An 18,042-nucleotide genomic window follows, 5' to 3' on the forward strand; every position below is an offset into this window, starting at 1 on the left:
GGCATCTGTCGCTCTAGAGCTGCACTTCCATGATGTAATGCTACTCTGCACCCTCCTCCCCCGCCTTACACTAGTACTGTGTGAACGGTCTCCTTTACAATTCATTTATCTCAAGAAGAACTTCTCCCTGCTGAGTAGCCATGAGCCCATGGTTCCAGCTCCTAGCCCAGGGCACGGTGGATGAGATAAGAGAACCCAAATCTAGAACACCAATGCCCTAGAGGGGAGGGCCTAGAGGGAGAGACGGAAGGGTGAGGCCTCGGTGGTTTCCTGGTGTTAAGTGGGGACTGAGAGAGTGATGTCTGGGCAGCGTTGTCTGTTAGTTTGGCCAAATGAAGATAGAATCAGTCAGGTGGTTGACCCCTGCTCTTCCTTATGTCGCCTTGGGAGCTCCAGTTTTTCCAGCAAATGAGCCAGTGTGATCTCCTCAGCGGATGGGTACCATAGCCTTGTAACTGAGAACTGCATCTTTCTTCAGTGTCCTCAGATGGATGTATTCATATTACCACCTTGTCTGCTCACTTCCCTTCTCTACTGTCACCAAACACTAAAACCCCAAATTCTATTTTTGATAAGATTTTTTTCAAAAAAAATAAAAATCCCAACTGTAACATATGTGCAGAGGGCCTAGGTCAGTCAGTCCATGCTTCCTGGTTGCCAGTTGGGTCTCTGTGAGCCCCTTTGCACAGGGTTAGTTGATTCTGTGGGGGTTTTGTGGTGTCCTTGTCCCCCCTGGCTTCTGCAATCCTTCCCCTCCACACGATCCTCCTTGCTCTGCCTGATGTTTGGCTGTGGTTCTGATCTTCATCTGTTTCCATCAGCTGCTGGCTGAAGCATCTCTGATGACAACTGGGCTGGGCACCAATCTATAACTATAGAAGACTCTCATTAGGAATCCTTTCATTTCATTGGCTCTTTTTTTTTTTTTTTTTGGTCTGGCCAATCAAGCGTGATTCTAACCAAGGTGTCTGGGCTACCTACCCTTGCACAGTCCCAGGAACTTCCATGGCACTGGGTTTCTAGCTCATCCCTGAGACGTCTCCCAGTGCCAGTGTTGGTCTTCTTGTGGGACTCCTGACCGTGGGAGCAGGGGCCGTCTCTGACTCTGTTGCCACCTTTGGCTTTTGAGACCCTTTTCCTTACCAGCCTTAATACAAGGGGAGGTGCCTAGTCTTATTGCAACATGATATGCCATGTTTGTTTGATATTCATGAGAGGCTTGCCTTGTTCTAAAGGGAAATGGAGGAGGAGGGGATGGGGATGGTGGTGAAGGAAGGCTGTGGGGACTGGGAAGAGAGGAGGGAGGGGAAACTGTGGTCAGGATGTAATATATATATATATATATATATATATATATATATATTAAGAATAAAAAATGTAAAAAAACGGCTTCATCTTCTTCCATTCATTGGTATGCCAGTAGAAGTAAATCTGTTCCTAATAACACCACCTACAGGCATGTACTCCCAAAACACCAGCAAGATATGAACTTTGGGGCTGGGAAGGGACTTCAGTGCTGGGCTAGTAAATGCACTGTCCAAAGTTTATTCTCCAGCTCTGGTGTAGGGAAGGGCACTCTAATTTTTTAAATTATTGCTTTGAAACAAAATGGATGTGGCAACAAGTGTTGGGAACTTGTGTGTGTTTTTTTTTTGGGGGGGGGTGTCTGGTGGCTAAAACTATTTTCAGAGTAAAATGCTACTCATAAACATTGTTCTCCCATGCCTCTTTGGGGCCATTTGGATGTGATTTAAGAAGCCTGGGTTGTAAGGATTGGGAAACAGTTGTTCATTTCAAATTGCCATGGCATTTCATTGCCACCTCAAAGGACTCTGCATCCGGTGAATTCCACCGCTTTGCATTTCAAAAGGGTGTCAGGCTGGATTTAAGAAACCCTTTTATTTTCTAGACGTTCAGCCCTTCTCTTTAGGTTAGAACTGATCCTTCCACAGTCTGTCTGTGCACACACACACACTCACACACACACACACACACACATGCACACACACACGCTCGCACACACCCTTTCGTCTTTGCTTAGGCTGGATAAGGAAAACTGAACCCTCCCTAACAATACTAAGCCAGACTCTCTAATTAGTTTCCTAAAGATAAATGGGTCAAAGTTAGATTGGCTTCTAGTCTCCGCTGCAGCTGAATAAATTACGCCCCCTTCACCCTGCAAACAAACTGCTACTGCTCAATCCCCTTCCGATCCTGAGCTGCTCTGTCTTGCCCCAGCCTGCTTTGGCTGTTTGCTATAAAACCCCAGCTTCCTTTCCACCCTTGATAATAACAGCAGCAAAATGCAGTGTGCCTTCCAAGCCAGGAGAAAATAAAAATACATGAGAACCAGCCCACCCGACTGACTCAGTGTGTTCCTTGCTGTTCTACGGCAACAGGCTCAGTGTGAGGCTGCAGATGCTGCCTTTCCCATTCAGGAGGCTTACACTTGATTGGGCCCGAGTGGGAGCTCTCAGAAGACACCCAGAAAAAGGGATGACTTACCTGCCCGCCATGCTGCTTATGCTGTGGGCTGGAAGGATGCACAAATCTTGACTCGGCAGTGAGCGCTGCTGGAAACCCACCGAAAGGCAGCGCCTGAGGTGGACTCCTCGGCTCCCACCAGCAGCTGCCAGACTGTTTTCACCGCTTTGGGAAGTGATTCTCTCAGGCACATAAAGGATGGTGCAAATTGCTGGGTTTCATTGAATGGGCTTGCACACCACCCCGAGAAAGGAGACAATTCAGAGACCCAGCCACATAGCTTCCTGGGAGACACTGCACACACAGTCTCCGTCACCACTCTAAAGGCCTGTCCAGAGAATCCTGTGGCCCCAGACAGTGATTAAAAACCATGCTATAAGTTTTAAAGGAGAAAATCTTTTGCACAGCTTTTATTCAGTTTGGGTGGTCTAAATCAGTCTTGAGGTGCTCTACCAAAAAGAAAAAGAAAATCTTGTTCAACTCTGAGTTACACACTCCTGCAGCCTCAGAAACACATCAGTAAACGCTTTGGTGATCTTCATGTGGCTAAAATGAAGTGCTCCACATTCAGATCCGAATAGACTACTGTGGGTTCAGGTCCCTTTCATAGGATGTCAACGTATTTACTTTTTCCCTCAGACTTTAAACTTTCTTTCAGGATTGCTAGACTTCTGCTGAACTCTGAGCGGATGCGTTCTCTCCTTCCAGTCAACCCGCACATGTGTGTACTGAGTTTTTACCTGTCGCACAGCACTCAGAAAAACTCCCTGCCACATGAGACCTACTGCACAGTGAGGAGCTACTGCAGCGTCATCAAAAAGTGAGCGTTAACTGCTCACCAAGATGCTGTATTTTGTATCAGTTGGACACTCTGTCTCCTCCAGGGAACAGTAGCTGGGATAGAGCTTCCTAAATCATTAGCAGAAAGTAAATAGGAATTTGATTTCATAATCTAGGATAGACTACAACAAACAAAGTGAAGAAGGAATATTAACAGATGAACAATCATTGACAAAATATGCAAATTGAAAACATTAAACATCTGTAGCACCCTTGGCATAGGCTGTGTCTAATCATTCCTGTTCCTTTTTTTTACACACTAGAACTTTCTACCCGAATCTTGAACAATTAAATGGGAACTTTGCTGTCGGTGATAAACTAGTCAGATAAAGGGTCCACCTGACCAATCCTTCCCATTAACTTCCTTTATCAGAAAAATGAAACGTGTTTCAGCAAATGAATCCTGAAATCTCAACAAGCAGGCCACACCAAACTGCTTAAATTAGGAATATTTGTTCATGTGGAACGTCAATTGACAAGGCCTTTTATTAAACATTGCCTGGCTTCCAGACCTTGCTCTTGTCATGGAAAACCTGCAGTGATTTTTCTTCCAAGTTGTCTGAGACATTTTCTCCACAACTCCCCAAAGTGATGTTCATGCTTATGAGAGAGAGAGTTGAAGAAATGGGATATTTCATAACTACCAGTTCTGATATATTTGCTGTATAATCAATCAGCTTTTAACTGACTCTGAGGCCCATGAAATATATTTTAAAGCATTGGGAATTTGGTTAGTCCCATAACATACTTGGACACTCTTATTACTGCTGGCAATAAACCTCAGGCATAAACACTGTAGAGAAAACCAAATGAAAAGAAACCCACTTGAGTAAAAATTGACCTCCCCTCATAAATGTTAAAGGTAGAGAGGTATGTGCCACGTGTAATAATTCTATTACTTAAGCTTGTTCGTGGTCATTATCATCAAAAGCCTGACTCCACAGCTATTTTCTTACAACATAAAGACTGGCCAAGCTATTAGAAAATGGAAGCCAGGCTGTCAGAAAATGAATGAGCTATGAGCAGGGACAGGTCTACTGTCCTGTTAGCTGGCGAAAACGTGGAGGTGGAGATGTTTGCATCCGTGTAATAGTTTCAGACGACCTTGCAACGCCATCCTGATCTAGGTGAACTGAGAGAAAGCACAGCTGCCTCTATGAAGAGCCACAGCAGTGTACAATCAAACAGGCTTATTTCTTACTCATGCCACGTGCCACCATGGATCAATGGTCGGCTGCAACCCCCTTCCTCCAGGACTCTGGGTGAAGAGCTTCACGTGTCACGGTGGTTGGAGAACTTGGCCATGTGGCTTGTTATGTCTCACCTGGAAGAAGTTCATCACCTAGTTCACATCTCATTGGCCAAAGTGAGTCATGTGACCAGGGCAGCCTTCCAAAAGTCAGGGATGGATATTGGTATGTATCTCACACAGATGAAAAAGAGACATGTTGGTGACAAGAGTGTTGTCAAGATATTTTTCTTTTTTATTCTTTAAAAAATTTTTAAATTTTTAAAATTAAAAAAAAAAATCAGCCCGCAAGAGACAGGAGCCCAGCATAACTGTCATCTGAGTGGCTTCACCTAGCAGACTCAGAGACCCACAGCCAAACATTACGCGGAGCACAGGGAATCTTATGGAAGAGGGGAAGAGCCAGACAGGTCAAAGATACCACAAGAAAGAGCCAGAGAGGTCAAGCCAGAGAGATCAAGGACACCACAAGAAAACCTACAAAACCAACTAACCTGGGCCCATAGGGGATCACAGAGACTGAACAACCAACCAGAGAGCATCAGAAAACAAATTATTGTTTAATATTTTCGTACATTCATAATTTGATCAGGACCAATCCATCCTCCCTCCCTCCCAACTTCCCTTCGACCCTCAGCCAAAATGTTTAACAAACTAACAATCTACTTTGCTATCCCCAGTCCCTGAGATATAAACCTTATTTTGAAAACACACAGTTACTTGTTCATTCTAGAAGTGTTTGTTGGCTCTAAAATGACAGAGTCAGAGTTCCCAATACCTTGGAAAGTGACAATACAGTCAGCTATCATTTAAATCAGAACATGCCTTTGGTGCTTTTGATTAGTGTGTTTGAAAGAATGAGCATTAAAAAAAAGACTGGGGAGCCAGGGCTGTGACTTGATTGTAGAGCACTGCCTTTCTGAGCAAGATCTTGAGTTCAGTCTCCAGTACTGGCAAAAATAAAAGTGTGATGAGACTCCCAGTGGACGGAGGAGTCAACCCACCCACAAAATCTCAGTCCAAAACTTACCCTACCTACAAGATCTGCAGGGACAAAGACAGAACAGATAGAGCAGAGACTGAGGGACTGTCCAACCAATGCCAGGCCCACCCCCTGGAAGAGAGCCAGCCCCTACCACTATGAAGGAGACTCTGATGTGCTTGCAGACCGCAGCCTACCAGGGTTGCCCTCTTAGAGGCTCAACCCAGCAACGGCTCAAAACAAATACTGAGACTCACAGCCAAACACTGGGCAAAGCATAGGGGGTCTACTGGAAAAGAGGGGGGAAGGATAAATTCACCCAGAAGTGACAAAAGCTCTACAAGAAGACCATCAGAACCAGTTAATCAGAGCCCAGAGGGGCCTGTGGAGTTTGAAGTGGCCTGGACCTAGGTCCTCTACTTATAAGTAGCTGATGGGCATCTTAGGCTTCAGGTGGGTCTGCTAGTTCGGGGAGTGGGGATGTCTCTGACATAGACTATGTTTCCTGCTTTTTGATCACTTCTGCGTGATGGGACTGCCTTACCAGGCCACAGGAGAGGAAGACTCCGTCCTCATGTGAAGAGCTGAGCTGGGGTGTAAGGGTAGGCACCCCCCTATTCCGAGGAATAGGGAAAGGGGGATGAGGGAAGGAGGGGCGACTGGGAGGAGAAGAGGGAGAGCCCTATGACCAAGAAGTAAATTGAATTAATTAATTAAAAAATGGGGAAAAAAGTGTGTGCACTGCCCAGCACAGCAGCGTCTCTGTCTAAACCCCATAGATATTCTAACATCAGCCACTAATGAAGTCCATCGGAACTTTGAATTCACTCCTGAGTCAACCACAACATAGACACCCCAAATCTGACATTAGTGCCTCAAAGAAGGATGTAAGAATTATTGCCAGTGAGCAGGAGAAAGGGTGGCAATAGATAAATGGAACGAGCCAAGACGTTTTTACTACTGGTATTTAAGCATCTTTTGGATCCAGACAATGCCTATTTTCAATGCAGCTTCCACATCGCGGCTTTGGAGTGCCTATCTTTTATGACTTCCTGTCATGTTTGCTTAGGTGGAGCAGTTTTTCTGCTTCTCTCCTTTCTGGGTCAACCTTGCTGGAGCAAATCAAATCGTTCCCTCTTTCTCTCTCTTTCATACATCATCATTTAAGATTACCCAGAAGTTGTGTTCTGGAACCTGCCCTTGTCTCCTCCTACAATATCAGCTTGTTTCTGAGCAGTGTTCATGAAGGAGAACGCTCTTTTTAGGTTAATCATGGAAATGGCAGCAACTGACAGCAACAGCAAGTCTATCAATTGCAATGAAAAGTCCAAGGAATGTGTGTGTCTTTGGCTTCTGCATGGAGCCATTTGCAAAATCCAAGAGCTTTGATCCTACTGGGAGAAAAATTACAATACAAATTCATCAATTATTTATGTGTAATGACGCAGGAAACTGATGACTTTGTAAATTTTGTTCTAAGGGATTTTGACCTTAGAAAACTCCCCCAAAGGAAGTGGCCTTCATTTCTGTGAAATATAGTCATCTCGTCACTTGAAAAGATAGCAGTTCCTGGGTTTCTCTTTTCTAGCTCTCTGAGTGCTAGGGGAAAGGGTCTGGACAGGAACAGCCCTGGGAAAGAAGCAGAGCCAGCAAACTGCTCTAATTGATCACATATAAAGTACCAAGACCCAGAGGCTATCTGTAGAAGAAGACACAGGAAAATGTTGCCTGTTACTTGGGAAAAAATCAAGTCTTCTGTTTACAGCTGCTTTCAAGAACAGGACACTGCTTAGGATTTGTCATCCTCTCTTCGGTGCAGGTTTCTTAATAAAGGAAATATAGTTATAAGCTTTTTATTATACTTCCATTCAAAAAAAAAGTTCTGGTGGTGAGATGGTGCAGCGGTTAAAGACACTTTGCCACCAAGCCTGACAGCCTGTGTTCAGCCACATGGTGGAAGCAGGGAACTGACTCCAGCAAGCTGTCCTCTGACCACACACAAATGACACAAACACGCGTGCACATACACACACATACAAGTTAATAGAATTTAAATTTTTTAAAGTTTGCCACTGTGATACTTTGGTCTATAATTTTATCATAAGTGTATACACACACACAGATATAAAATATAAACATTTTGCTTATTTTGCTCAGGATATATTGAGCTTTCTGAATCTTATTACTTTTTTCATTTAGCTGGAAAATTCTAAGTCATTATCTTTTCAAATATTGTTTCAAGCTACTTCATTTTCTTTCTTTGGTCCTACTTCATAAGATATGGTATATGTTATAACTGTATTCCTCATGACTCTTACCTTTCTTTGTCTCTTGCTATGATGAAAATTATCTATTTCAGTCCCCTTTTCAGCGGACTAACACTTTCTTTCATTATACTAATTTTCATTTAATCCATCTCTGTGCAGTGATGTGATTGTTGATTTCTGGTATTTATTTCTTCCTTTCAAATATGCTAGCTTTAACATCTTGTTGCTTCTCACATTTCTGATTCTACTTTTTTATTTTATTTTTTTATTATATGGAAGAGTTTATTGGAGGGAAGGGAAGCAAAAGAGAATTAGGCCTGAGTGATCCATGAGGAGAGACAGCAGAGACAGAGGCAGACAGACAGAGAGAAAGAGACAGGGACAGAGAGATGGGGGAAAGCACCCAACAGAGGAAGGGGGGAAAGCAGGAGAGGAACAAGAAAGGAAGAGGAAGAGAGAGACAAAGTTTTATAGACATTCATTTTATACCCACATTTATATTTTGAGTGTTTGAAGAATTTGCTCATCTTGACTCGTATTTCTTTGTATTTCAACCCTGTGTGCGTAAGCATGTGTATTTCTATTTCTTGATCAATTGGTAAAAAGTCTTTTTTGTCCTTCATGGAAGGTTATTCCTCCTTCCTGCTCACCCTGAAGATGCCCCACTTAGACGCCTCATAGCTTCTCCCGGGACGATGGTGTAGGCTCACTATCGCACGCTAGTATTCTATCCTTATTCTACCTTCAAACGGATTAAGCCAAAGCTTAAGGCAGCAGGTCTGAGGAGTATCCTAGCCAAAGCCAGCCTGAATTCTCTCATTCCTAATGTAGAGCCCCATTTCTACTTAGCTTTACGCCTTTGAAGATTTCTTACTTTCTTGCCCACTTGTTGACTCTTAAAATATAATTTCTGTATTTTATGTGGTAGTTAGTTGATTTTAGCAGGCAAAGCTGTCTGGGTATGCACTTTGATATTTCCCACGAAATGCAATCGTGCGAGTGTGCGAGTACACACACACACACACACACACACACACACACACACACACGGAGCGCCTCTAGAACTCCTTGCTGCTGGGCTTCTCCCATGGCCAATTTTAGCTAAAAGATGCCGCTTCTTACAAGAGCCACTGCCCTTCACAAAAGTAAACCAAGTAGACCAATCGTGACTTTCGCCTTGTTTTATGTTGGCACCTGAAAAGCCCCTGGTCCACGTACATACACACCCAGGGCAGCTGGCACAGAGGAGAGAAAACTGAGCTGCGTGTAACATGGGCGTGTCCAGGAGCACTCCCATGGGTGATGATACCCGGATGCCGTGTGGGATGTGTCAGTTACTGTTTCATCCCAGTTCAAGGGTGCTTTTCATGGCACAGCTTTGCGTCACCTAACACTGGGATGTGTTCTAAGCAGGACCTCAGGACGTGATTCTGACACTCGGCAGGCATCACGTGGCACAGGTGCGCAGTCTCGGATGGGTTGGGTCAGTCACTTCACACGGATGCAGAAATGACGCACACTGAACACAAGATGCCGCTGGCCTCAGGTGGCACGCTATTTTACAGGAAGCTTCGTGTGCAAGCCTTTCAAGGACACTCTAATTCTTAAGGAGGTGTACAGTAGATAAATAAGCCAGCAAACAACATAGTGGTGTACACTCAGCCACTGAAAGCTACTGTGGAGTTTACTGTGGAGTGTGGACTGTACATCATGCTGCTTGCTGTCTTTTGCACAACCATGGCACGGTACTTTGGTTAACAACGGTGCATACACAAACCCGCAGAACACTGGAGTTATTGCTCTGATGTCACCAGCCACTGGAACTTTTCTGCTCCATGATGCTCTCCTGGTACCAGCTCCTGTATTTTAGCTCAGGACTGCCTATCCTGCCGGGCCATACAGAGCAAGCGCATCCATGTCTTCAGGTCTAATTCTCTCCCACACACCACTCAGCACATGGCCTCAGCCAGGGACCTCATGGGCTGGTGCTGGCACCTGTGAAGTGCTTCACACACGTTCCAGTGCAGGGGTCTCCTGTTCCTCAAAGGCCTGTATGCCAAAAGGTTGTCGCCAGCTTGTGGTGCTCCTGGGAGCTGGTAGAACGTGTGGGGTACAGTAGAAGAACATAGGACGTTACGTGATGCCCACGAAGGGAACACTGGGACCACAGCTGTCCTCCATCCCTCTGCAACTCCCTTCTTCACTCCTCTCTTTCCCTGTGGCCTTCTCTGCCTCACCCTTCATCTATGATATTCTGTGCCTCCACAGCCCAGAGCAAAAGGCCCAAACAAGCAAACACGTGACCTCTGGAACCGTGAACTAAAATGAACCTTTCCCCTTTGTGTGGTGGCTATTTGTCACAGCAATAGAAAACTGACTAACACCTCCGTCTGCTGGGTAGACCGGTGTGGCGCTCATTCCCTTTCATTCATTCCTTCACGCCCTGCCTCAGGCAGGTATAGAAAGAAAGCCAAATTTGGTCTCATCACACCTGCTGCTGTGGCTCCAGACGAGAGCTGTGAGACTGAGAAGATGCCAGCCCGCTGGCATCTTCTCGAATGGCACCACTGCTCCCTTACTTTGCTCTTCCTCTCCCTCACACTCCTGCGTGAGGATCCTGCCCTACGCTGCTAGAAGCACCCATGCTGTCACGTTAGGTTTTAGAAGAGCAGAATGTCACATTATGGCCATGGAGCCGCTAAGGGATTTCTTAATGTTGTCTCATTCTCCGACCTTCGAACTATTTGTCAAATACCTGTAACATGATGGTAGAAAGCACAAGCTGTATGTCCTTGCTGAGCTATGGTCTGCATTAGACCTGGTCATTATTGCCTGTGTTAGCAGAGATAACAGAAGCAGATTGTCAGCAGCTGCTAACAGCATTCAGCTGGAGCAGCTCAGGGAGGTGGGGGAGGAGGGAGTCCCACACAAGCCCGCAGGTAAACACCTCTGCCCCACCCCTTAGTCTGTACTAAGTGTAAGGTTAGGTCCCGTGCTTCCGCTGTGAAGATGGGGGCTCAAGCTACATGCCGGTGGGGCTGGCTGCTGAGGACCTGTAGAAAACAGGGGCGGGGGGAGCAGATACTGGTGGGCTCCCCGCTTTGTTGTCCACTAAAGCTAACACAGCAGCATCTGTAAGACAGAGCCACAGAGCGAGCTCATGATGGAATGTCCCGGGTGCACATTCGAAACGCGTGAGACTTGAGTTATATGAAAAGTATTCAGAAAGGATGCAGCTAAGTGGTGGATGAAAATAACTAGAGGAACAATGGCACACAGAGAGATGAGGGAGTCATCGCTGAGGGGAGGCCTGCCTGTGGCCTCACATCACTGCCCAGAACTGCCGCAGAAAGGATTTCATAACACGCCCAGGCCAGGCCGGGAGGAAGCGCTGGCAGAAGATATGAAAAACCCAAATTAGGTGACAGAAATGAATATGAAGGTGAAGTGCATTTGAAATAGCTCTTTTTTTTTTTTTTTTAAATAAAAAGTCATTTGAAGGTGAACATCAGGGACAAGTCTCTGTAGTCTGCCAGCACAGTGATCAGTGTTTCCGGGTTTGACTACAGGACTGACAACAAGAAGAATCTCATAGCTACTTTTATGTTCCCACCTCTCGACCTTTCTCATTTTTAAATATTGGGACAGAAGCACAACATTCAGGCGAATGGCACAAGGACAAGAGACACAAAACACAAAACAACAACAAAAGAACACTAGCATAAGAACTCGGGCTTCTAGTTGCTTCTGGATTGATAGCCGGTGAATTCTCCTGTCTGTCTGTCTGTCTGCCTGTCTGTCCTACAAAACAGAACAGAGCTCCAGGCTACCACAGGATTTGCCTCCCAGGCTATCCTAGAGCAACAAAGGGAGGCTACACACTGGTATGGTACTTCAGGACACAGCGATGCTTTGCGCGGCAGGCACCACATCCGTTGCAAAGCCGAAGCAGCCAGGAGGAGACCCTCAGGGCTGGTTTCCATCCCACAGGCCTAAGGCAACACTCCTATAGTATCCGCAACATGTCTGCCATCACCTAAGGTCAACCTAGAAGTGACGAGGCACTTGAAGAGATTTGCTGCTGTTTTGCTCTGTGGCCCGGTGACTAAGCTCTGACTGGCAAAGAAAGAAAGGAGAGCAGAAGATACGAGGTTCGTCGTTCTGATGAAAGGACTATTCTCGGGGTCTGAGGTAACTTTACTAAAGAGGACAGAACCCAGGAATGAGTGCTGCCTCTACTGTTGGTCAGAAAGGGGAACACAGGAAGGTTCCTGGGGAACCCCGGGACAGAGGGTCTGATGCCAGTGCTACTGGGAGTGTTTTCAGAGCATTCTACCAACTCTGCTCCTGAGCTCGCTTCTCCTTAAGTTGCTGACCTGTTCCCCAAAGCTGCTGACTGTGGGCCTCGGGTTCTAAGCACACATTTGGGGGTGCCTCCCACTACTGTCAAGCACTTTCTAAATGGTGGATTAGGAGTGAAAGGCACGGGCCTGTTGATTAAAAACGTTAAGAAGCTTTCAGCACAGGCAATAAGATGTGTGTGGGAGCTGGAACGGCCCCTCGGGAGTCCTGACTTTGGGTTGGAGGGTGGAAAGCATTCTCGCACGTTTGTCTTCTGTGCCCAGAGGATTGCATTATCTTAAGTTGTGGTCAGCTCCTCTCCAACCCTCCGAGCCAGAGTAACTCACGTGGCTCTTCGCTTATCAGCAACACTGGTGCCTTGGGCTAGCTCATGGCAGCTCTCAGCACACAAGTGTGTGTTTTGGGAAACGGAGCAAAACCATGACAGACTCCTGGAATGGTCTGGGTCCTCACAACAAACGTGGACCCTCCCTCAAGATGGTCACAGCAGGAACAGAGGGAGACAGCAATGAGCTAGCCATGTCCGCTGGTCCTAGGAAGAACAATCCAGAACATGTGCTCTGCAGTTGGAAGGGACTCATCCCCTCCCTTTAGACTCATATCTTCACTTTCCCAGGATCCAGCTATAAAGTAAAGGACCCCCAAATCACACTAGCTCAGAGCCAAACTTAGTTCTTTGCCTTTCAACTTGCAGTCCGGTGACATACCTAGTAATACAGTTTCAAACAGTGCCATGGTGACTGTAGCACATTTTGGTTTTTTTCTTCTAAAATCAGAAATTTTGGAAGCATGTGTGGCATTCACATCTATAAGTATATGCTGAAATAATACATATTTCAGCATGAGGAAAAGCCTTAAAGTTACAAAGAATAAAACAAAAGAAAGTTAGCTATTCATTGTCACAATGAAAATGAATGCTTTGGGGGCTGCAGAAACGGCTCCCAGCTAAGAGCACACACCAAACTAATGTAGAACCCAGGTATGGTTGCCATGATGGGTAGCTGACATGCCTGTCACTCTAGTTTCAGAGGCTCTGATGCTCCTCACTGGCCTTTACAGGCACCTGCACTCATATGTGTATACAATACACACACACACACACACACACACACACACACACACACACGCACCACTGAGCCTCCCCTATTGCTGTGACAATATGATAGATTCCTTGTAATCAGTCAACTACAGCTGCTGTCTCTCTTTTAATTAACTAACCCCTGCAGGAAATTCTGCCCTCTGTGTTGTCGTTTTCTACTGAAAATGTAGATAAATAGCGAAGGCCTTCCGGTGAGTTCCAGAGCCTTCCCTCTTTTAGGTAAAGGGGCAGAAAAGAGAGATCTAAGAAGGTGAATAGAAGTTAAGACAGTTTGTAAACTCTTTCCCAGCTTGCAAACACACAGGCTTTTCTCACACAACCACCCAGTCCCTCCTCCTCCTATGAGACCGGCTACAAACACGAGCGCGGAAACGGGGGCATCTTCCTCGGCTCCCACGCTGTTTTATCAACCACATCTTTCACGGAGCACAGTCAGGCTTACAGTTTGGCCGCCACCTCCACCAACGTGAGACAGCAAACACCGAATCCAAATGTGAGACTCCGGCATTCTGAGGCCCTCCTCAGGCAGTTTTTCACACTTAATAACTTTGGAAGCCAGACCCAGTGCCTTCTGTTGGGCAGGGCTGCTTGTGTAGCTGTAACAGTTTTGCTGGCAGTGTTCATGGTGGCATTGTCCCCTGTGTCAGCGAACTGCCTTGTGCGAGGGACCTGGGGACTATTGGAATCTCGCAGAGATGATTAATTACCAAGCACCTCATCACAGATGTTCCCATCGGCTTGGCTGGGGGGCCGCCAGCATCCCTCCCCTGTTCTCACAGCTCTGTCACCCGTGGCTGCCTCGCAGCTGGGGCTTCTTTCCTGCAATCCTAGGCCGCAACACAAACACCGAGTTGTTTTTATGTCGGGATTCCTTTCCTACAGTCAGAGCTAAAACAAAAGCAATGCCTTCTAAAAACCTGTGGGCACTTGGAGTCCAGGCCACTTCCTCTCTCCAGGAGTCCACCTACATCCCACTTTTTGTGACTTTCCCCACCTCATCCTGACTGTCCCTTTCACAGGAACACTGGATGTTCGGGCTGACTAGAAACAGAGGCCCACGCCTGCCCTTATGATTTCCTTTTGTGAGGGGCGCTTAATTGTGTCACCGTGTTAACAGATTGTATGTCACAGAGTTGAGCAAGTGCTTTCACCTACTCCCCCCTTTCCCTAAATAGCTCCAGCACCCCCTCTCCCAGGGCAGAGGAGAGCCTTGCTAAGAGATTCCCCGCCTTCGAGAAGCTGAGCCACACTACACACCTGGGGATGCTAAAACTGGTTTTCCATCCGCACATGCTTCCTCACCGTCCCCTGTGAATTTGGCGAGAAAGAAGTGAGCGAAGGGCTACCTCCTTCCCCGCCTCCTGGGGATGTGGTGCATCACAAAGCCACAGCTGGAGGGAGAGCTGTCACTGTTATTATTAAGAGCCTCTCTGCCCGCTAGACCAGCATTCTGACCACGTGGGAGAGTGCCCACATCAGATGCTTATTAAAACCAACCAAAAGGTTGGGACCAACCAAAAGGTGCAGTAAATCAGCCAAGAGAGACTGAGGGCAAGAGATCTATGTTTGTGTCTATACGTGCGGTGTGGTGTGCTGTGGTGTGGTGTGGTGTGGTGTGGTGTGGTGTGGTGTGCTATGGTGTGGGGGTGGCGTGCGCGCACACAAACACGCACGTGCGTGTGCCTGTGTCCATGTCTTGTAGAGGTCAACGTTGGGTCTGGTGTCCTCTTTACTTACTCTTATTTCTTGAGACAAGGTCTCTGACTTTGTCAGAATGTCAGAGCTCACCAGCTGCACTAGACCTCGGCCAGAGAGCCCCAGGGGTGCTTCTGCACCTGCACCCCCCCCCAGGGCTACAGTTTCCGGTGCCCTTCCGTACCACACGCTTCGTGTGAGTTCTGGGGTCTGAACTGTGTCCCGATGCTCGCACCACAGGCACTCTGCTTACTGAGCCTTCTTCCCAGCCCCAGACTGATGTAGCTAACAAGCTCTGAAAGGGCTCAGAGGTATGCTCACCCCCTTGCTACACAGACGTTTTCTGACTTTGAGCTGTCTGCGATTTCCATCTCTGCATCCCCACAACTAAGATATTCTGTGTATGGTTTCTTTTGTGTAGGGGGTAGAATTGCTTATTAGACATGTATAAATAAGTGACCTTGTGGCCGATGCATGATAGAGTTCATCTGAAAGCAAGGTCCCAAACAGACAAAAGCTAACATCGCACATGTCAGAGCAGCATTGAAGCGCTGCTCTCTGGCTGCTTCTGATGTGGGTCTCCCTGATGTCAGCAGCAGTCTTGAGTCAGTTCCCTGGATCTGTCAGAAACAAATGCAAAAACAGGCCCCCATAGAAGACAGCAACACAGCCCTTCCTCCTGCAAGCCTTTCCAAAAAAAGATTACATAGTAAACAGACGAAGAAATACTGAACGTCCTGGCTCCCGGCTACTGCACTTGGCATTTACCCATTCCAGATGGGGGCTCCTTTTGGTCTGTTGAGAAGTGGACAGGCTGGTATAGAAGGGGGGGTTAAGGGAAGAGTCAGGGACCTGTGTTCTCTTCCTTCTTTGGACCCTGTAGCTATGAGTAGCCTTGGGCAGGATTCATCCCCTTGCTGAGCCTATGAGAAGACTCTGTAAACCAAAGAACGAACTTTAAGGGGTCAGTGGTCCTTGAGCAAACCAATCACAAGCTTCTACATGAGGGTGGGGCTTGTCAACAGTGACCCCATGAAGGGCCAACCCTGAATATGTAGATCCTAAGGTGGGGCTCAGGGGATAGGGAATCTGTGCTGGGCTCAGAGATGTCACTGAGACAGAGCAGATGAGCCTTGTGTTCCAGGCCCTGCAGCCCTCAAGGCTTCAGTTCCCTGTCAGAGTAGCCAGTTCATGGCTTTTAGTGAGGGTCTCATATTTCTTTTTTATCTGAAAGAGAGTCAGAATAAACAAACAAATGTCATTAGAGACATCTCCTAAGAATGAAGGGGGAGAAAGTAATGCTTGAACTTAGGCGTCTGAAAACATTTGGCTAAATGTGGGTCCCCTGTGTGTTCAACGCTGTAAATTTTCACATGAGCTCACAGCGTTCCCAGGCCCCGGTGCCCCCTGTGTCCCTCGCACACTCTGCCCACCAGGAACAGTTCCCAGCAGCAGATTTACACCTCATGGTGTCCAGAACAGCTGCCACTTGCTTAGTCTGGAAAACATCCAAGTCCTCTCAGAGGAGAATTGCGCCTTCACTTCCTCCTTGAGGAAGCATGTCCCAGAGTACACAGCCAAGGTCTCCAGCCCAGAGGAGGGTATCCTCCACAGAGTCTGTAAAGAGAGAAAAATTATCAAATCTCAAACAATTACAGTTAAACAACTGTGCAAATGGAACTGAAATTTGTATCTCTGCATGGAAATTGATTTCTCTTCTCATTGTCAGATTGTTTGCCTTTCAGGGACCTAGAAAGTCTTGGGTTGTTCAGAAATTTCCTCAACTGTGTTTCCTTCTCCCTCTTTTTCCATTAACCTTGGTCTTATATGGGAAAGAAATCATTGGATCAGTAATTTTGCCCATTCCCACAAGCATGACTTCTTGAACCTCCCAAGAGGCAGAAAGGAAGCCAAGTGTGATTACTCAGCCGCTAACATTTGATTGTGTGATTCATCAAGGCAGCGGAAGGTACTGTTCATTTCTGAACTGCAATGTGCCACTGAGGGCTGGGGAGGCTGACCTGGTGCATAAGGTGCTTGCCACACAAGCATGAGGACATGTGAAGTCAGGTGTGGAAGTGTTCCTGCATAATATCAAAGTTCTGACGCCAAGATGGAAGGCAGAGACAAGAGAATTCCCGGAAGCCACAGGCCAAGCTCACCTGCCTCATACAACAACAGAGAGACCCTGTCTCACCAAAGTGGAAAGGGAAGACACACACAGTATTGTCCTCACCTTAAACACATTTAAAAATGTGCTATGGTACACATACACACATCCTAACACATATACATCCTACCTAAGCATACCCTCCACACATACATCCTACAGACAGACAGACAGACACACACACACACACACACATCCTACATATACATGCACATCCTACACACATATATACTTTATACAGATTGTACACACACAGAGAAAGATGATAGATAGATAGATAGATAGATAGATAGATAGATAGATGATAGTAGATAGATTAATTGATATATAGATAGATGATTGATAGATAGATAGATGATCTATAGATAGATAGATAGATAGATAGATAGATAGATAGATAGATAGATAGATAGATAGATAGATGATAGAAGATACCATCTAGTTCTCCCAGTCAAACCGGCTGCTTTCATGGAGAAGAAAGTTTCACCACAGGGATTTTTAAGGAGAAACCATCATACAAGCTCTCTGCTTCATCCGAGTTCCCTCAATCAGTGTTGATATCAGTCCCACGCTCCCTCTTCTCTCTGAAAATTTTCTGTTGTTTGGAAGTTTTGTGTTTTCTTTTGACATTACAAACTTCATTTCCTCTAAATAGTCATAAACCATGACTCTTTCTCCTTCGTGGTTCACCTCTGCTTGGAGGGTCAACACTTTCTCTACTTGGTAGACCAGTTTAAGGAATTGTGGGAGCGTCTGTTAGAGAAGGGATGAGGCAAGCCTCAGTTGGACGTTTTGAGTTCAGGCTAGACAAGTTCATCTGAAGGGGTCAGCTGCAGTGAGTGAGTGAGTGTGTGTGTGTGTGTGTGTGTGTGTGTGTGTGTGTGTGTGTGTGTG

General features: G+C 46.4%; 1 protein-coding gene across 2 annotated transcripts in view; it reads left to right on the plus strand.

Annotated features, from left to right (window-relative positions):
- The window catches only part of Gpc6 (glypican 6), a 1,089,239-nt gene that overhangs the window by 1,009,966 nt on the left and 61,231 nt on the right, over positions 1 to 18,042 (plus strand). The window lies entirely within an intron of this gene.

Source organism: Psammomys obesus, unplaced genomic scaffold (assembly GCF_907164565.1).
Source record: "Psammomys obesus unplaced genomic scaffold, mPsaObe1.curated_primary_1811, whole genome shotgun sequence".
NCBI lineage: Eukaryota > Metazoa > Chordata > Mammalia > Rodentia > Muridae > Psammomys > Psammomys obesus.